The sequence below is a fragment of the Macaca thibetana genome, chromosome 16 (assembly GCF_024542745.1).
Source record: "Macaca thibetana thibetana isolate TM-01 chromosome 16, ASM2454274v1, whole genome shotgun sequence".
NCBI classification, from domain to species: Eukaryota; Metazoa; Chordata; class Mammalia; order Primates; family Cercopithecidae; genus Macaca; species Macaca thibetana.
In genome coordinates this window covers 2,209,517-2,222,996 of record NC_065593.1, presented here as the reverse complement: position 1 = coordinate 2,222,996, position 13,480 = coordinate 2,209,517, and the positions used below count along the sequence as shown (strand labels likewise).

Sequence of the window (13,480 nt, the reverse complement as noted above, 5' to 3'; positions counted from 1 at the left end):
AGTTTTCAAGTTCTGATTGGAATTTGTCAGAATTAGGAATGTGTAAATCTAAAAGATAAATGACATCTTCCATGGGCTTTGGGGGAGCTGGAACATTTTCAGCCCCTTAGAAAACAGGAGCCAAGGCTGTGCACAGTGGCTTACACTTGTAATCCCAGCACTTTGGGAGGCCGAGGCGGGCAGATCACGAGGTCAGGAGTTCGAGACCAGCCTGACCAACATGGTGAAACCCCGTCTCTACTAAAAATACACAAATTAGCTGGGCGTGGTAGCACATACCTGTAATCCCAGCTACTCGGGAGGCTGAGGCAGAAGAATAGCTTGAACCTGGGAGGCGGAGGTTGCAGTGAGTCAAGATCCCACCGCTGCACTCTAGCCTGGGCAACAGAGCGAGACTCTGTCTCAAAAAAAAAAAAAAAAAAAAAAAAGCTGGGGATGGTGGCCATGGTCCCAGCTAGTTGGAAAGCTGAGGCAGGAAGATCCCTTGGAGCCTAGGATGTCAAGGCTTCAGTGAGCCACGATGGTGCTACTGCACTCCAGCCTGAGCAACATAATGAGATTCTGTCTCAAAAACAAACACAAACACACTCACCAGTTACCCAGGTGTGAGATGATACTAAACTAAGCAGAGGCCGGGAAGCCAAGCTATGTGTGTTTTTCTCAGTGATGAGGCAGCCCCACTCATAATGTGCCTGTGGTGTAACCTCTGCATCCCTCTGCCTCCTCCACAGTAGTCACTCTGAGTCCTCACTCTTACACCCCTTTACTCCAGGAGCCTTGTATGTTCATGCGTAGGGGCCAGCCCTCACCAGGGTCAGCTTCCCGGCCTCATACCCTGGAAATCCAGACTGCATCTGTACAATGGACAGTCAATATGCTCTAGGGCATCATAATTATAAACACAATTTTTATGAAAACAATCTTGAGGGCATATCTTTGCATTTATCCTTAATTGTTTCTTTAATACATATTCTCTAGAAATAGAAATGCCTGGACAAAAGCGTCTAAAAAACACTCATCATATTACAATCCAAAAAGCAAGTTCCAATTTATACATGCTTTTTCCATCTTGCATGAGAATATTTATTTCCACATATTCTTGCCAATGTTGGTAATTATCCTAGTTTGTATTTGTCGATTTTCTATATTCTACAGAATATAGTTTGTTTGTTTGTTTTTTAGTAAGATTTAGCTGGGCGTGGTGGCTCACACCTGTAATCCCAGCACTTTGGGAGGCCGAGGTGGGCGGATCACAGGGTCAGGAGATCGAGACCACGGTGAAACCCCACCTCTACTAAAAATACAAAAAGCTAGCCAAGTGTGGTGGTGGGCTCCTCTAGTCCTAGCTACTCGGGAGGCTGAGGCAGGAGAATGGCGTGAACCCGGGAGGCAGAGCTTGCAGTGAGCCGAGATCGCGCCACTGCACTCCAGTCTGGGCGACAGAGCGAGACTCTGTCTCAATAAATAAATAAATAAATAAGGTTTAGTGTTTGTATATACAAACTCTAAGATAAGGAAGCAATTCTTTACAATTTCTGGGCAACAGCAGAGCTGGGAGGAGGGCGAGGCACTGAGTAACTCTCTCAGGTGCAGAATTCAAAGAGCTGTCAAAACACTCAGCAATCAAGACATTTAAAATATTCAATATTTCTAAAAGTAAAAAGTAGTGCAAAAATCTCTGGTGAACAAAGTATCAAAATTTTACATAAGATGGGTTTCCACCCTGCACAACTGCATGCTTGCCTCACTCCTAGTCCTTGCCCTGGTAAGTAGGGTCCTAGTCTTTATTATTTAGTTGTTTATTTGTTTGTTTGTTTTATAGAGACAGGGTTTCACATGTTGGCCAGGCTGGTCTTGAACTCCTGACCTCAAACGACCTGCCTGCCCCAGCCTCCCAAAGTGCTAGGATTATAGGTGTGAGCCACTGTGCCCAGCCAGGGTCCCGGTCTTTAAAGGGACCCTGTAACCACATCTGCATAAGTCACTTGATCTAATCTCTTCATGTAATCACAACACCATACTGTAGTTTAACGTCATGCCCCTGTCATAGAACACAAGACAGTGGTTGGTTCCATATCCCAGGAAAATAGGGGCCAGGACATCACAGGTGTAGCCACAAATCTGAGCAGGGGTCCAAACACGGTGGAGGCTGGGTGCAGTGGCTCATGCCTGTAATCCCAGCACTTTGGGAGGCCGAAGCAGGAGGATTTTTGAGGCCAAGAGTTCACAACCAGCCTGGGCAAAATAGTGAGACTCTGTCTCTACAAAAAAGTTAAAAATTAACTTTTAATTAATTATGGGTGTGGTGCTGTGCACCTGTAATCCTAGCTACTCAGGAGGCTGAGGTGGAAAAATCACTTGAGCCTAGGCGTTCAAACTGCAGTGAGCTGTGATCACACCACTGTACTCCAGCCTGAGCAACAAAGACCCTCAATCAAAAACAAATACGAATTTTTTAAAAAAAGTTTTTATTTTTAGACAGGGTCTCGTTCCCAAAGTGCTGGAATTACAGGTGTGAGCCACCTGGCCTGGCCAAAAAAAATTATTGAAATAGAGTGACACTGGGCCGGGCGCGGTGGCTCAAGCCTGTAATCCCAGTACTTTGGGAGGCCGAGGCGGGCGGATCACGAGGTCAGGGGATCGAGACCATCCTGGCTAACCCGGTGAAACCCCGTCTCTACTAAAATATACAAAAAAAACTAGCCGGGTGAGGTGGCGGGCGCCACCACAGCTGCTCGGGAGGCTGAGGCAGGAGAATGGCGTGAACCCAGGAGGCAGAGCTTGCAGTGAGCTGAGATCCGGCCACTGTACTCCAGCCTGGGTGACAGAGCGAGACTACGTCTCAAAAAAAAAAAAAAAGAAAGAAATAGAGTGACACTGGTCTTTCCTTGGTGTGGGGCAGCCTTCCAGTAGACTCTGGACGCAGGTTCTGAAGTTCTCACAGTGACTTTGCTGTGTGGCTGATGCTGGAAAAAGGAAGGAAGTTCCTGATCAGCAGAAAGGGAACCCAGCACACCACTCCCCAGCTGCCCCCACCAGGGTCCAATCCACCCTGGGCCATCCAAAGCAAGAAGGAGGAGACTTACGTGTCTGGCCACCTGGAGGTGGAATCAGTAATTGCCGCTGACTTCCCTCCCAGAGGAAAGACAAGGAGCCTTTGGCTTCCTGCTTTTCTGACAGCCTGGGGGCTGGCATCTCAGGACTCACAGTTGATCCTAAATTCCTGCTCTTCTCTCACATCTGGACACAAACACAAAAATTATCAAAGACGTGTTTCCTGTGTGACATGTTAGAGGCACCCTGGGAGCCCTTAGATCCTTCACGGGGAAAAGCAAACATGCTTCCTCTTTTCTTTCTGTAAAGGCAGGGGCCCTTTCCAGATCTTTCTTTTCTTTTCTTTTCTCTTTTCTTTTCTTTTCTTTTCTTCTATTTTCTTTTCTTTTTTTGAGGTGGAGTTTCGCTCTGTCGCCCAGGCTGGAGTGCAGTGGCTGGATCTCAGCTCACTGCAAGCTCCGCCTCCCGGGTTTACGCCATTCTCCTGCCTCAGCCTCCCGAGTAGCTGGGACTATAGGCGCCCGCCACCTCGCCTAGCTAGTTTTTTGTATTTTTTTTTTTTAGTAGAGAGGGGGGTTTCACCGTGTTAGCCAGGATGGTTTCGATCTCCTGACCTCGTGATCCACCCGTCTTGGCCTCCCAAAGTGCTGGGATTACAGGCTTGAGCCACCGCACCCGGCCTTCTTTTCTTTTTTCTTTTCTTTCTTCCTTTTTTTCTTTTTCTTTCCTTTTTTTTTTTTTTTTTTTTTTGAGATGGAGTTTCGCTCTGGTTGCCCATGCTGGAGTGCAATGGCTCGATCTCGGCTGACTGCAACCTCGGCCTCCCGGGTTCACGCAATTCTCCTGCCTCAGCTTCCTGAGTAGCTGGGACTACAGGCGCCTGCCACAACACCCGGCTAATTTTTTTTGTATTTTTAGTAGAGACGGGGTTTCACTATGTTGGCCAGGCTGGTCTTCAACTCCTGACCTCAGGTGATCCAACTGCCTAGGCCTCCCAAAGTGCTGGGATTACAGGTGTGAACAACTGCGCTGGCCAGATCTTTCCTTTTCTAAAAGGCATAAAGCCCTGTGGGTGTTGTATTTATTGAATTAAGATTGATGCTTCATGTTCTTCAACAGACCAGGAGAGTTTATCTTTCTTATTTAATAAGGTTTTTTGTTTTGTTTTGTTTTGTTTTGCGACAGGGTCTCGCTCTGTCCCAGACTGGAGTGCAGCGGTGCGATCATGGCTCACTGCAACCTCGACCTCCTGGGTTCCAGCGATCCTCCCTCCTGGTCCTTCTGAAGTGCTGGAACTACAGACATGAGCCACCACACTCGGCCTATTTACTAGCTTTTTTACTGAAGAATTTATTCACTCACTTATTGGCCAGGCCCAGTACCTCACGCCTGTAATCCCAGCACCTTGGGAGGCCCAGCCAGGAGGATCACTTGAGCCTAGGAGTTCCAGACCAGCCTGGCCAACATGGCGAAATCCCGTCTCCACTGAAAATACAAAAATTAGCAATGGATGGTGGCACATGCCTGTAATCCCAGCTAAGTGGGAGGCTGAGGCAGGAGGATCACTTGAGCCTGGGAGGCAGATGTTGCAGTGAGGCCATATCACACCACTGCACTCCAGTTGGGGTGACAGAGGGAGACTCCGTCGGAGAAAGAAAAAAAAAAAAAAGCATTCACTCACGTGTTTTATTTTTCTTATTTAATAGGAAGAAGAAAGTACTGTACAAATCAGGGACTTAAGACTCCCACAAGAGCCCGGAGTCTTAAGTGGACAATGAGCCATTGAAAACCATGCCAGGGTCAGTCACGGTGGCTTAGCCTGTAATCCCAACACTTTGGGAGGCCAAGGATGGCGGGTCACTTGAGGTCAGGAGTTCGAGACCAGCATGGCCAGCATGGTGAAACCCCGTCTCTAGTAAAAATACAAAAGTTAGCGGAAGTGGTGGTGTGCGCTTGTAATCTCAGCTACTTGGGAGGTTAAGGCAGGAGAATCGCTTGAAACCTGGAAGCGAAGGAGATTGCAGTAAGCCGAGATCGTGCCACTGCACTCCTGTCTGGGCGACAGAGCAAGACCCTGTTTAAAAATAATAATAATAAATAAATAATAAAATATGGGCTTGGTGGTTTACGCCTGTAATCCCAGCACTTTGGGAGGCCTAGGCGGGCGGATCACCTGAGGTCGGTAGTTCGAGATCAGCCTGGCCAACATGGCAAAACCCTGTCTCTACTAAAAATACAAAAAAAAATTAGCCGGGCGTGGTGGCGGGCGCCAGTAATCCCAGCTACTCGGGAGGCTCGGGAGGCTGAGGCAGGAGAATCGCTTGAGCCCGGGAGGCGGAGGGTGCAATGAGCCGAGATTGCGCCACTGCACTCCAGCCTGGGCAACAGAGCGAGACTGTCTCAAAAAGAAAAAGAATTGTGGCATTTTTCAAGTATGTTTGGCAAGCTGCTTCCTGGTCGTGGGCGTCGCCCTCCGCACCCCCGTGCTTGTCCCCTGAGAGGAGAGGAGAAAGGAGCAGCTCTGAGCCCCGCGACCCCGCGACCCCGCGCCGCCATCCGCTCTCGGCCGCCACGCCTGGGTCCTGCCGCCTCCCGACGACAACGTCGCCGCTTCACAGGAGGCACGGGACCTGGCGAGCGGCGACCGCGAACGCCTCTGCCGGCCGCCCAGCAGCCCCCCGCCAGGCCCCGGCGTCCCCAGCACCGCCCGGAGTCACCCCACCCCCCTCCTCGGCGTTCTCTCCTCCGCCCGCGTCCCCTCGCCCGCCCCGACGTCCCCTCGCCCGCCCCGACGTCCCCTCGCTGCGCCTTAGAGTCCTCTCTGCCCGGGGGTCCCTCTGCCCTCTGGGCTTCCTCCAGTCCCTGGTTCCTCCCCCTAACCCCCGGTGTCCCTACTGCTCCTCGGAGTCACCCACACCCACGTCCCCTAGCCTCCGCGGCGTCCCCTTCTCCCCTGCGTCCCCTCGCTCCCTCCCAGAATCCCTGTGGCTCCGGGATCCCCCTGATCCCGGGCCTCCACCCGGGCATCTCCTCAGTCCCACCCCCCGGTGCCAGTCCCCGCATCCCGGCGTCCCCTCGCCGGGTCACTCCGCGACGCGGAGAAGGCGGAGCCCGAGTGTCGGCCGCCGGGTAGCCGCTCCGCTGCGGCGCCGCAGTTCAGTATGGGATGTCCCAGGGCATCAGTGTTCCCACACCCGAGAAACGACACTCGCCAGCGCTCTAAATTGGTGCTGGAATTCGGGAAAGAGGGCATTTTTCTTCCGCAGCCTTCAAGCCCTACGACCATACTGGAGAAACGAGGTCTTTAGCGATGCGAAGTCGCATGCTTGCTGTGACCTCGTGGCGCAATGGTAGCGCGTCTGACTCCAGATCAGAAGGTTGCGTGTTCAAGTCACGTCGGGGTCAAAGTTGGGCTTTTTTTTTTTTTTTTCCTTAATTGTAGAGAACTGGAAGGAGAAGAATAAAAGTCATAAATGAAGAAATTAAGCCCCGTGCAAGATCTGTTGTCCTTCCAACGCAACGGAAAACAACTCGTTTTTCCTTTCCCTGGGAGTAAAAAAACCGTTCCGTTCCGAGGGAAAGAGTTTCCGGTAAGAGGGGCACCACCAACCCTCCGAGTGAACCCCGAGGGAGCTGGAAGCCACCCAGCCCGGTCGCAGGGAGGGTGCCCTGCCCGCCACGCCCACTTCTGCCCCCTCGCCGACTCACCTGGGCTCTCACCTGGAAGGGGTCCCTCGCGTCCCGGAAGTGTGCTCCCCACCCTAAGGACTGGTGTCTTTTGCATCTCCGTCTTCTCCCTGCCTGCCTTGAAATTCTCTTTTTTTGTCTGCTGCACTTTCAGGTATTCCTAGTCTCAGTGATGGTCTCTCTGGTGGTCCTTTCTCTGACACTTGAATTGACACCTCATTCTCAGCAGGTCTATAATTTGGCCACAGCCGTAAGGCCTGGATATTCACTTCAATGTTGTCTAACATTTGTTACCGTGTATTACATCTGGTTGGAGGGTTCATAGGATCTAATATTATGAAACATGATGTTCAGGTCTGAATTCTCTCCACCTGCATGGTCCAAAACCCCCAGGCCAAGAAATTATAGTTTCCCAGGTTAGGAGACCCCACAGATGCTGGCAGAAGTTGAGGTAAATTCTCTCTGAGAGAAATACACCCTCACAATAGGCCTTCTAGTTTTCCCACATAGAAAGTCTCAGTTGAAATTTACTCATAATATATTTTAAAGGAAAATAAAATCTGTGAAGCTGATTCTGCTGTCTACTGTTTTTGCAAAAACAGCAGAATCAGATCCACAGATTCCGGTATGGAGATTATCAGATACTGAATACACAATGGATATGTTTAATCTTTTTCAAAAAATAAAAGAGGGGACCAAAAAGTTAACTAGAGAATGATAAACAATAAAAATATATGTGTAAATAACTAAAAAAAAAAAAAATTCTAGCAATGAAAGATTTAATACTTGAAATTAGAAACACAATGGATATATTTAACAGCAGATCAGACTGAGTTGAAAAAAGAATAAAATGGAATATTGTGGTAATTCAAAATATGTGGTCAGGTGCGACTAAATATACAAATTGACAACTGCTCGACCATATTATAAAAATAGAGGGCCAGGCATGGTAGCTTATGCCTGTAATCCCAGCACTTTGGGAGGCCCAGGAGGGAGGATCTCTTGATCCCAAGAGTTCAAGACCAGCCTGGACAACATGGCGAGACCCCGTCTCGGATGTAGTGGTGCACCGCTGTGGTCCCAGCTACTCAGGAGGCTGTGGCAGGAGGATCACTTGAACCCAGGAGCTCAGGAGGCTGCAGTGAGCCATGATCACACCACTGCACTCCAGCCTGGGCAATAGAGACCCTGTCTCAAAAACAAAACAAAAAGTAGGCCGGACGGATCACCTGAGGTCAGGAGTTCGAGACCAGCCTGACCAACATGGAGAAACCCCATCTCTACTAAAAATGCAAAACTACCCAGGCGTGGTGGTGCATGCCTGTAATCCCAGCTACTCAGGAGACTGAGGCAGAAGAATCGCTTGAACCTGGGAGGCAGAGGTTGCTGTGAGTCAAGATCATGCCATTGCACTCCAGCCTGGGGAACAAGAGCGAAACTCTGTCTAAAAAAAAAAAAAAAAAAAAAAAAAAAAAAAAAGTCAAGGAACTACGTTTTGGTATAAAATTCTTTGATTTCTTTTAGGGCCTGCTGTCTGTCACGTTGGTATCTTATTGCTACGAAAAGTCAGTCTTAAAGTCTCTGTTTCTTTCTTTCTTTCTTTTTTTTTTTTGAGATAGAGTTTCGCTCTTGTTACCCAGGCTGCAGAATCTCGGCTCACTGCAACCTATGCCTCCTGGGTTCAAGCAACTCTCCTGCCTCAGTGTCCCAAGTAGCTGGGATTACAGCCGTGGTGCACCACCACGCCTGGCTAATTTTGTATCTTTAGTAGAGATGGGGTTTCACTATTTCGGTCAGGCTGGTCTCAAATTCCACCTCAGATGATCCACCCACCTCGGCCTCCCAAAGTGCTGGGATTACAGGCATGAGCCACCACGCCCGGCCAAGGTCTCCGTTTAAAATTGATGCTGGGCAACTGTGCCTGAATTCCAAAGGGAGGAAGGTATGAGGAAGCACGACTACCCATTCCCACCACGGCGTGAAATCGTATTTCAGGTTTACTTTAGAAATGCGCTTGGCCACCGGCCGGGCGCGGTGGCTCAAGCCTGTAATCCCAGCACTTTGGGAGGCCGAGACGGGCGGATCACGAGATCAGGAGATCAAGACCATCCTGGCTAACACGGTGAAACCCCGTCTCTACTAAAAAATACAAAAAACTAGCCGGGCGAGGTGGCGGGCGCCTGTAGTCCCAGCTACTCGGGAGGCTGAGACAGGAGAATGGCGTGAACCCGGGAGGCGGAGCTTGCAGTGAGCTGAGATCCGGCCACTGCACTCCAGCCTGGGCTATAGAGCGAGACTCCGTCTCAAAAAAAAAAAAAAAAAAAAAAAAAAAAAAAATGCACTTGGCCGAGAGGAGGGGTCCGTTCTGTTGGCTGGGGAGCCTAGGAGTTTTAGTTTACACCACATACTGGCATCCTTGGCTCCAGAGGGGAGGAATGAGCTTGGGCTTCAGAACCGAGAATGTTCCTATCAGAATCTGTTCCTTCAATGGGCTAAAGCCTGAGCACATGTCACCAAAGCTGGAGAGCTAAGCGGCACAAGCCAAGATCTGGAACTCACCTTCTGTTCCTCCCACGCGCCATCTGAACTTGATACTCAGCATGAGAAACTCCTTAGCGTCAGCCCCACTCCCACCTCAGAGGAGGGGCAGCCTTCCTCAGCGGGGACTTCAGCCCTGGGGGACACTGCCTGGCCAGGCCTTGGTGAAGAGTCCTCACGACCTCATTCCCTGGAGCTGCCTGTGGGAGACGGAACTCTAGAATCTGAGTGTCAGAAAGAAACTGGGTGATCTCAGCCTAGTTCGTGCTCCAGGGGATACACAAAACTGACAGTGGCTGGGAATAGAGGCAAAAAGTGTCCAGAGCGATTACAGAACTGGAAGGTCTCATTTGTATAAAACAGACAGAATGCCAGGGACCCATAGACTCCCACTCACACAAGACTAGAAAGGAAAAGGCCAAAACATTAGCGATAATGATCTCTGGGTGGCAAGATAACAGATTTAAAAAAAAATCTTTTTGCCTGTGTTTTATTATTTTAAAGCAACAAACAGTAAAGAATAGTGGTAAATGTTCCAGCCTGCAGTGAGAGGACCTGGCTGGAAATCCTGACTCCTGCCCTGATTAGTTGTGTGGCCTGGGACAGTTTATCTAACCTCTCAGTCCCCAACTTCTTCATCTGTAAAATGGGAATAATAGTGGTCCCCATCTTACAGGGCAAATAAGAGAATTCAGTGAGTGGATTAGAGTTCACACTGCGTGAGTGAACATAGAGAGCTTCAAACAGTGCCTGGCACATGGCAAACACCATAGATGCTGGCGGTGTGTTCACCAGTACTCTGTAAACCAAAAGTAAAATTCTGACCAGGTGTGGTGGCTCACACCTGTAATTCCAACACTTTGGGAGGCCAAGGCAGGAAGATCGCTGGAGCCCAGGAGTTTGAGGCCAGTCTGGGCAACATAGAAAGATCTCATCTCTACAAATAATAATTTAAAAACTTAGCCAGGTGTGGTGACATGCACCTGTAGTCCCAGGTATACTCAGGAGGCTGAGGTGGGAGGATTGCTTGAGGCCAGGAGGTGAAGGCTGCAGTGAGCCATGATCATACTACTATACTCCAGCCTGGGTGACAGAGCGAGACCCTGTCTCAAAATAAAATAAAATAAATACAAAATAATAAAATAAAAACGTCTAAGCTCTCCAACTGACTGGCAGACACCCCCCCATTCCCTACCCCTGCCCCGCCCTCAGCCAAGGACATTCCAAAGTAAATCTGAAAATCTAGTTCAGGCCATGATGGGAAGAGGAGTCCACATGCCTCATGATACCCTTCTCCCTTTGGAATTCAGGTACAAGAGACCAACATTAATGTTAAAATAAAGATCTGGCCGGGCACAGTGGCTCACGCTTTAATCCCAGCACTTTGGGAGGCCAAGGCGGGTGGATCACCTGAGGTCAGGAGTTTGAAACCAGCCTGGCCAATGTGGTGAAACCCCGTCTCTACTAAAAACACAAAAATTAGCCAGGCATGGTGGCGGGCACCTGTATCCCAGCTACTAGGGAGGCTGAGGCAGAAGAGTTGCTTGAACCCAGGAGGTGGAGGTTGCAGTGAGCCAAGATCAGGCCACCGCACTCCAGCCTGGGCAACAAGAGCAAAACTCCATCTCAAAATAAATAAATAAATAAAAATAAACAATAATAAAATAAAGATCTTAAGACTGACAAAGCAATGTCTTTATAGGTACCAAATTCCAACCTGACTCTAGTATAGCATCACGTGACAGATAGCAGGCTCTGAAAGAAATCAATGTATTTTATTCCAGAATATATATATGTGTGTGTATATATATGTGTGTGTGTATATATATAGAGAGAGAGTTGTTGTTGTGTTTGAGATGGAGTTTCACTCTTGTCACCGAGGCTGGAGTGCAATGGCGCAATCTTGGCTCACTGCAACCTCTGCCTCCTGGGTTCAAGCAATTCTCCTGCCTCAGCCTCCCAAGTAGCTGGGATTACAGGCACGTGCCATCATGCCCAGCTAATTTTTTGTATTTTTAGTAGAGATGAGGTTTCACCGTATTGGCCAGGCTGGTCTTGAACTCCTGACTTCAAGTGATCCGATCCACCCTCCTCAGCCTCCCAAACTACTGGGATTACAGGCGTGAGGCACCACGCCCAGCCCCAGAATATATTTTTTTGGCATATTTTGAAATGGCCCTGCAAAGCTGTCTCTTGTAGAGGAAATTTACATTCTGTAGAGAATCCCCCTCCCTTTCCAGGTCTTTTTCCTGGTCCAGGAGATATTAACTAGGAGTCTGGTACGTTTTCAGGTCTGGTAAGAGCTCTAAAGCCCACCTCCTGGAGGCTTCCTCTGCATGAACAGAACCTCGGTCTCCACAACCCCCTATCCCCAGACACTCCTTTCTATTGATGCCGAGTATTTAGATCATAACTTAACTCTTTCAACCAATTGCCAATCAGAAAATCTTTGAATCCACCTATGACCTGGAAGCTCCAATCCACCCCCATCACTCCCACCTCTCACTCCCCTCTTTGAGTTATCCTACCTTTCCATACAGAACCAACGTACACCTTACATGTATTGATTGATATCTGCAAGTTCTGTCCCCCTAAAATGTATAAAATCACACTGTGACGCAACCACCTTGGGCATATATTCTCAGGACCTCCTGGGGCTGGGTCACAAGTTGTGGTCCTCACATTTGGCTCAGAATAAATCTCTTCCAATATTCTCCAGAGTATGGCTCTTTTTGACAGCAGCTCTTCTAGAATTCTTAATGTTTCCAAGGCTAAGAAACTCATCACTAGATTAGTCAGCAAAAGAAGACTGTGTAAGTTCAGAACTTAGACCAAGAGTGTGTTCCGCTGTCCCCCAACTCCAAGACAGGGACCCGGTGGTTCTGTGACCTGCGTGCTGTGATGGATCATTCAAATGCACGGCAGGCTCCTGAGGCCATCACAGGCCGCCTGGCTCTTCTCAGGCTCTCCTGGTGGGGGAATTTTGACCACAGTTAGCAAGGGATAGAGCCAAGGACAGTTTCGCTGTCTAAAAAGCAAAACATCTCAGCACACCGGCAGAGGGCGCAAATTGCAAGCCCAGGAATCACAGGGACGTCATCGGGAACATTTTTCCTCCAACATAGAACTAATGAACTGTGTGCTTGGGTATTCTCTAAAATAATTTCTGGAAAACCATGTAACCCTTGTACATGTTTCAAGTGGGCATAAAACATTTTCACCATAATTAAAAATAGTTGCAAGGGCTGGCATATTACAAATAGTAACATTTAAAAATAAAATGGTTACATCATTGTTTTAAATATATCCAATGACGTATACACACCACAATTTGATACTGTCACCCATTTTTGAAAAATACATGAACAAGCTCTTCCTTAAAGTCAGAAAGTTTCATCTTTCCTTTTTCTCTTCATATTTCCATTCCTTCCCTCCATCAATTTGTAATATACTTTTATGCTGAAAGTATTTTATTTACCACTCTGTCATGACTCTCGCCACAAAAATACAAACGTAAATTGAAAATTAAAATGTCTCATTTCCTGAGATCTTCAAAGGCTAAGTATTAACAATTTTTCTTCGGGATAGAATTATCACTATTTTTAAAAATCTTTTTTTGTCTCCCTCAAATCGTGGGAACTATAATTAATATCAACACAGTGTTGCTACAAACAACACAAATATATTACACATCTTGGTAATGTATTACAAGGTTTTGAAGTTGTCAGACTGCCTCTTTGTTTGGCTCCTGAGAAGTGTTTCCGCCTTGGGGCAATGTGAGGTACAATGTGGGTGAGAAGGTATCTTTCTTTAGTGACAAATACACTGCCAAGAGAAAGGAGAAGGCAGTTTTCTTTTTTTTTTTTTTTTTTTTTGAGACGGAGTCTGGCTCTGTCACCCAGGCTGGAGTGCACTGGCGCGATCTCGGCTCACTGCAAGCTCCGCCTCCCGGGTTTACGCCATTCTCCTGCCTCAGCCTCCCGAGTAGGTGGGACTACAGGCGCCCGCCACCTCGCCCGGCTAGTTTTTTGTATTTTTTAGTAGAGACGGGGTTTCACCGTGTTAGCCAGGATGGTCTCGATCTCCTGACCTCGTGATCCGCCCGTCTCGGCCTCCCAAAGTGCTGGGATTACAGGCTTGAGCCACCGCGCCCGGCCGAGAAGGCAGTTTTCATCAGAAACTTGGGAATCTGGAACAGTAG

General features: G+C 48.5%; 1 long non-coding RNA gene and 1 other non-coding gene across 2 annotated transcripts; one reads left to right on the top strand and one right to left on the bottom strand.

Annotated features, from left to right (window-relative positions):
- Nucleotides 1–2,853: 2,853 nt before the first annotated feature.
- On the bottom strand, nucleotides 2,854–6,164 carry LOC126939070 (uncharacterized). The gene is made up of 3 exons (XR_007720291.1): nucleotides 5,970–6,164; nucleotides 3,087–3,240; nucleotides 2,854–2,966 (listed from the first exon to the last, which is right to left on the bottom strand). It is a non-coding gene; the product is annotated as an uncharacterized LOC126939070 (long non-coding RNA).
- A 223-nt stretch (nucleotides 6,165–6,387) lies between these two features.
- Nucleotides 6,388–6,459, top strand: TRNAW-CCA (transfer RNA tryptophan (anticodon CCA)). Its single transcript has one exon. It is a non-coding gene; the product is annotated as a tRNA-Trp (tRNA).
- Nucleotides 6,460–13,480: the final 7,021 nt, after the last annotated feature.